The sequence below is a fragment of the Carlito syrichta genome, unplaced genomic scaffold (genome assembly GCF_000164805.1).
Source record: "Carlito syrichta isolate Samal-C Ts95f unplaced genomic scaffold, Tarsius_syrichta-2.0.1 Scaffold309698, whole genome shotgun sequence".
NCBI classification, from domain to species: Eukaryota; Metazoa; Chordata; class Mammalia; order Primates; family Tarsiidae; genus Carlito; species Carlito syrichta.
In genome coordinates, this window is record NW_007253794.1 from 214,342 (window position 1) to 221,684 (window position 7,343).

Below are 7,343 nucleotides of genomic sequence, written 5' to 3' on the forward strand. Positions count from 1 at the left end.
AAAGATGGAACTCTCCCCAAATCATTTTTTGAAGCTAACATCACATTGATACCCAAACCAGGTAAAGATTCAACAAAGAAAGAGAACTACATAATTGTAGATGCTAAAATCCTTGATAATCGTAGATACTAAAATTCTCGGTAAGCTTCTTGCAAACAAATCTAATAACACATCTCAAAAATCATCCACCATGACTGAGTAGGCTTCAATCCTGGGATGCAGGACTGGTTCAACATCACAAGACCATAAATGTAATTAAATACATCAATAGATGTAAAAACAAAACCCACATGATTATATCATTAGATGCAGAAAAAACTTTCAATAAAATCCAGCACTCCTTCTTGATAAAAACCCTCAAACATCTAAGCATGGATGGGACATACTACAAAGTAGTAAGAGCCATCTACAAGAAACCCACAGCCAACATACTGCTAAATAGACAGAAATTGGAATAATTTCCCCTCATAACTGTAATAAGATAAGGATGCCCACTCTTACCCCTCCTGTTCAACATAGTATTGGAAGTCCTAGCTGGAGCAATCAGACAAGAGAAGAAAATCAGGAGTATCCAAATAGGAAAAGAGGAAATTAAGTTATCTCTCTTTGTAGATGACATGATTCTATACCTCAGAAACCCATGAGAATCTGTCAAAAACATCTTTGCACTGATAAAGGACTTTGGAAAAATCTCAGTGTATAAAATACATATGTAAAAGTCAGTCACATTCCAATACAACAACAATAAACAAACGGAAACCCAAATGAAAAGCACAATCCCATTCACAATAGCCACAAAAATAAAATAAAATAAAATAAATTAAAATACCTTGGCATCTTCCTAATCAGAGATGTGAAAGACCTTTACAATGAAAACTACAAAACACTGCCCAAAGAAATCAAAGATGACACAAACAAACGGAAAATTATTCCATGCTCACGGATTGGAAGAACCTACATTGTTATGATTCTGCAGATTTATTGCAATACCCATTACATTACCAGCAGCATTCTTCTCAGACCTGGAAACAACAATACAGAAATTCATATGGAAACATAAACGACCACAAATAGCAAAAGCAATCCTCAGCAAAAAAAACAAAACAAAATGAAACAAAAAACAAAGTGTGAAGCATCATGCTCCAAAACTTTAAGCTTTATTATAAAGCTACAATAATCAAAACAGCCTGGTATTGGTACAAGAACAGGCATATAGACCAGTGGAACAGGGTAGAGATTCCAGACGCCGAACCTCAATTTCTCAACCAACTCATTTTTGACAAAGCCTCTACTATCAACCACTGGTGCTGAGAAACTGGCTGACCGTGTGCAGAAGATTAAAACAAGACCCCTACCTATCACCATACAAAAAAAATCAACACTAAATGGATCAAAGAGCTAAACATAAAATCTCAACCTGCAAGAAACTTAGAACATGCAGGAGACCCTTATGGAAATTGGAACTGTTAACCAATTCCTGATCAAAACACCAAGTGCCCATGCCATAAGAGATAAGATAGACAAATGGGACCTCATCAAACTGACAGGTTTCTGCAAAGCCAAAGAAACCACTGAGAGAGTGGGGAGACAGCCCACAGAATGGGAAAAAAATATTTGCCAACTGTATATCTGACAAAGGGCTAGCATCTAGGATCTACAAGGAACTCAAACGTGCTGAAAAGAAAAAATAAACAATATTATTACAAAGTGGGCAAAATATGTGAATAGACACTTCTCAAAAGAAGACATATAAGCAGCCAACAGATACATGAAAAAATGCTTAGCCTCACTAGTCATCAAAGAAATGCAAATTAAAACCACACCAAGATACCACCTAACTCCAGTCAGAATGGCTGTCATCAATAACTGAAAAAACAACAGATGCTGGAGAGGATGTGGTGAAAAGGGAACACTTCTACACTGTTGGTGGGAGTGTAAACTAGTACAGCCTCTGCATAGAAAACAGTGTGGCGATTCCTAAAAGATCTAAAAATCGACCTTCCATATGACCTCACAATCCCCCTACTGGAAATATGCCCAGAGTCACTCAAATCACTCTATGAAAAAGATACCTGCACACGCATGTTTATTGTAGCATTATTTACAGTAGCAAAAACATAGACCAACCATGCTGCCTACTGAAAGAGAACTGTATTAAAAAAACATGGTATATATACACGATGAAATACTATGCAGCCATAAAGAACAACCTGATTATGAAATTTGTGGCAACTTGGATGGACTTAGAGACTATAATGCTGAGTGATCCGTCACAGAAACAAAGAATCGAGTATCACATGTTCTCATCCATAAGCAGACCTTGAACGACTATCATAATATTATAAGAAAGGGATTGGCAGTAGTGGGAAACTGCCAGGGGAGGATGGGGCAGGATTGGCAGTAGTGGGAATCTGCCTGGGGATGGGAGGGCACACCTCATCAACAAGGGTACCTACATAAGGAACATTTGTATACCTGACCCTAAATTGTACCACACGTATTTAAAAAAAAAAGAGAAAAAAATTTTGAAGAAATAATGACTGAAAAGTTCACAAATTTGATTTAAAAAACCCTAATCTTCACATACAAGTTCAATGACCCAGAAATAGTGCAGTACAAATATTAAAAGATAAAGAGAAAATATTGAAAACAAGAGAAATATGATCCTTGATGTACAAAGAAACTGCAATATAATTAACATATAATTTCTCATCAGAAACAATGAAGATTAGAAGGCAGTGGGATAACATATTAATAGTGCTCAAAACAAAACAAAACCTCTTAACCAGTAAACTTATATCCAGAAAACTGTCTTTCAAAAATGAAGGTTAAGACATAACATTCTTGGGTTACCAAAAACTGAGAGAATTTGTTACTAGCAGATGTGCTTTATAAGAGATAATAAAGGAAATTCTTCAGGTTGAAAGCAATTGATACCAGGCAGTAATTCAAATTCACATCATAAAACAAAAACCATTAGTAAATGTAACAATAGTTAATGACATTTCAATACTTCACTTTAAATAATGAATACAACAACTAGGTGGAAGATCAACAAGGAAATTGAACACTTGAACAACACTATAAACCAGCTAGATTTAATATATATCTCTAGAACACTCCATTCCAACATCACTTCATTCCAAAATATACATTTTCCCTCCCAAAGGACACATAGAACATTCTCCAGGACAAACCATGTGCTAGACCATAGAACAGGACAATCAGTGTATAAAGATTCAAGTCATACAAAGTATTTTCTCAGGTCACAATAAAATTAAAGAAAATCAATAACAGAAAGAAATTTTGGAACTTCACAAGTATTTGGAAATTGAGTAGCACACCATACCTAATTAACCACACCAAACTGAGATTTAGGGTATGGCTGTAGTAAACAATACCCAGTTGGGATTTATTGCAGAAATGTTAAGGTTGACTCAATATTTGAAAATCAATTAATGTTCATATAATAAGATGAAGTCCTATTGTATCCTAAAAGATAATATCCTATTGTATCCTAAAGGATAACATTCATACAATAGGATAAAGTTTCAAAACCACATGATCATCTTGATAGATGCAGAAAAGACTTTGATAAAATTCAACACCATTTTGTGATTTAAAAACACTTAAAAACTAGAAATAGATAATGACTGCAAGTTGATAAAGTATATCTATGAAAAAAATATAACTAACATATTACTTAATGCTGAACTGTTGGATCCCCTTAAGATCAGGAAAAATACAAGAATGTCTACTCTTACCGCTTCTATTTAATATTGTGCTGAAGGTTCTTAACAGGGAAATTTGGCAAGAAAATGAAGTGAAAGTAATCCAGGTTGAAAAGAAAGCAGTAAAGTACCTCTATTGGCAGATGACATGATCTTGAATATAGAAAAATCTGAGGAATCCAATTACAAATATTAGAAATAGTAAATATATTCAGCAGGGTTACAGGCTGCAAGATCAGTGTACAAAGATCAATTGTATGTCTATATACTGGCAATGAACAATCCAAAAGTGAAATTCATAAAATAATTTCAAAAAGTAAAAATTTAAAAAGTTGGAGGACTCACACTTTCTGACTTGAAAACTCGTTACACAGTGGCAGTAATCAAGATACTCTGGCACTAGCATGGAATAGGCAGATAGAACAATGGAATAGAATTGAGGGTCCAGAAATCAATTCTTACATTTGCAATCACTTGATTTCTAAAAGGTTACCAAGAAAATTCAGTGGAAGAAAGAATAATCATTTCAACAAATGATACTGAGACAATTGTATATTCACAGGCAAATCATGAAAATGGACCCCTTCTCACACCATATACAAAAATGAACTCAACGTACATCACCTAAAAGCGAAAACAATATAACTCTGAGATAAAAACACAGACGTAATCTTCATGGACTTGGGTTAGACAATCATATTTTGGATATGACATCAAAAAAGCAAACAAAAATAAATAAATCAGACTTTGTCATAAAAACACCTGTGTGCTTCAAAGGATAGAGTAAAAAATTGAAAAGATAATGCACATAATATGAGAAAACATTTGCAAATTGTGTATCTGTTAAGAGAACTGTGACAAAAATTTATGAAGAGCTCTTATAATTATATATTGTAAAAAGACTTAAAAATGGACAAAGGAGTGTAGGTGATGATCCAAGACATTGCCGCCAAGCAGGGAACCAGGGAGATGGCTGAGACTGACCCCAAGAGCATGCAGGATCTCACCTTGCCGGTGCATACATTCTTGCAGAAGATATGAGATGAATTTCAGATCATGTCTGACCAGATCACTGGAAGAATTGACGATATGAATAGTCGTATTGATGATCTGGAGAAAAACATTGTAGACCCCGTGACACAGGTTGAGGTGGAAGAACTGGAAGGTGAAAACAAGATTCCCGCCACACAGAAGAGTTGAAGGTTGCTTCTAATTTATACTGAAATCTGGAGCACTATTTTTTAAAGCCAAGAAAAGACTAAATGACTTTTTGCAGCTAAGGATTGTGTGTAGACAGATTTTATATTATAAAGTGTGCATTCTTTTCACATACAATATAGTTAGAGTGATTGACCCCACTTTCTTGAACATGATAGTTTTACATCCTAGACCTCTGTCAGTTGTGCTTTTAATTATTAAACACTAAAATTTTGACAGTTCCTGAAAAAAATTGTCAACTTTTTTAGTGCATTTTTGTGAAACCATATTTTTTTCTTGCCATTCCTTTTGTAGTAGTTGATGTTTGTTAAAAGTTACTGTGTAATTTTTTTATTAGACAAATAGTAAATCCTTCTATCATAGTTAGATGTGGTGAAGTAAGACATCTGTAGAGTTTAGGGTTTTTTCATCCTCAGCACAAAGTGACTGTGAACTAACGCCAAATAGCGTGTTGGCAATACATTTCACATGGCTAAAAATATCTAAACATTGTTTACTAAGAAATATCTGTTGCCAAAACTCAGAATTAAATTTTGATATGCATCTAAGTCCCTGAGGTCATATGCTAAAGTCAATGAAAAGTAACTATTGCCACTTTCCTGTGTTAGAAATTTTACATATAGAAAATAAGAGAACAGCCTGATGTAATGAGGCATTCATACATTAGAGTTTTGCATGAGATTCTAATACTTCAGTAGGACCCTACATTGTTCATCTACAATGGTTACCAAGTAAAGTCTGGTAGGATTTTATAATTCAATTTCTCCATTTTTCTTTGAGCTACTGGTTGAAAAACAAAGAGATAAAGAAAAGAGACCATTTATGTGCAAGCCAGTGGCTTGTCTAGAATGTGATAAATAATAGGCTCAAGTTTTTAAGAAATACTATTTTACCTAAACTATTCTTGCAGAGTAACAGTTTTACTATTGGATATGGAAGGCAGGGATTAAAAACTTTAACTCTTGCCACTTGGAAATGCAGTGTCAGGAGTGCCAAGTGCAGAGGCCAGTATCGATTACCTGCAAGGCAGACCATGTGGTTGTTACCACAGTGATTTTATGCAACAAAAACTTGAAAAATTGAAAATGTATGTTTTTTTTCTGTTCCTCATGCCACCAGTCTTGACTGCTTGTACTGTAAATTTATTCTAATATTAAGAAGGAATTTGTCCTATTGCTACATGAATTGAGGAACACACAGGGGTCAAGCCCTTCTGTCATAAGATGGATTGGAAACTCCTTTGGTGGGGCCAGTAGGTTGTGTTGCAGGGCTTAGCCAAACACTCTGGGGCTGTGAGCAGATCAGCTGAAGCCATGTGCAGGATGTTTCCCAACTTTGGAAATGACAAATGGAAATGATGTAGTCAATTGCTGTGGTAGAAGAGTCTGGACTAGATTAGATCGGCCTCCATGAATATGGAAAACTTTCCAAGGCTGGCTTGGCTGGCCAGAAAATCTGCCTGAATAAAGGTGCTTGAAATAAAAAAAAAAAACAAAAACGGGTGAAGGATCTGAATTGAGATCTCTCCAAAGAAGATATACAAATGGCCAAAAACCACATGTAAGGGTGCCTAACATCATTAGTCATTAAAGAAGTATGATTTAAAACCATAATAAAATATCACTTCCACTAAGAATGTGATTTTAAAAAAGAAAAAAAACATGCTGATAAAGATATAGAGAAAGCAAGACCTTCATAAATTGCTGGTGGTAATGTAAAAAATGGCATAGGCACTTCAGAAAACCATCTGCTAGTTTTTCAAAATTTAAGCATAGAGATACTATATGACCTGGAAATTCCATTCCTAGGTATATACCCAAGAGAAGTGAAAAGTACATGTGTACAAAAACTTGTATGCAAATATGCATAGCAGCCTTATTCATAATAGTTCCCAAACAATAACAAACCAACCTTTCATCAACTGAAAATAAATAAAATGTAGTAGATAAATAAAATGTAGTATGGCTATACAATGGAATATTATTTGGAAATTAAAAAATGTATTAGCATATGCTTCAATGCATTATGCTAGGTGGAAAAAGCCAGGCAGAAAAGATCTCATATTGTATAATTTTATTTGTATATCAGGATCAAAAAAGACAAATCTGTAGAGACAGAAAGTAGATAAGTGTTTGCCAGAGGCTGGGAGAGGAGAGGCAGGATGGGGAGGGACTGCTAATGGGTGTGGAGTTTATTTTTAGGTTGTGAAATCATTCTAAAATCAGGTTATAGTGATAGTTGCACAAGTCCATGAATACATTAAAAACCATTGATTGTATATTTCAAATGGGCTAGTTTTATGATATGTGAATTGTATCTTAATAAAGCTGTTTAAAAAAAAGTTGGACAAACCCCCAGACATGTCAAGACACAGAACAATGAAACTTCAAAAGA

The 7,343-nt window shown here is 34.7% G+C and overlaps 1 pseudogene; it reads left to right on the forward strand.

Annotated features, from left to right (window-relative positions):
• Window positions 1-4,700: 4,700 nt before the first annotated feature.
• On the forward strand, window positions 4,701-4,931 carry LOC103269998 (annotated as a pseudogene).
• Window positions 4,932-7,343: the final 2,412 nt, after the last annotated feature.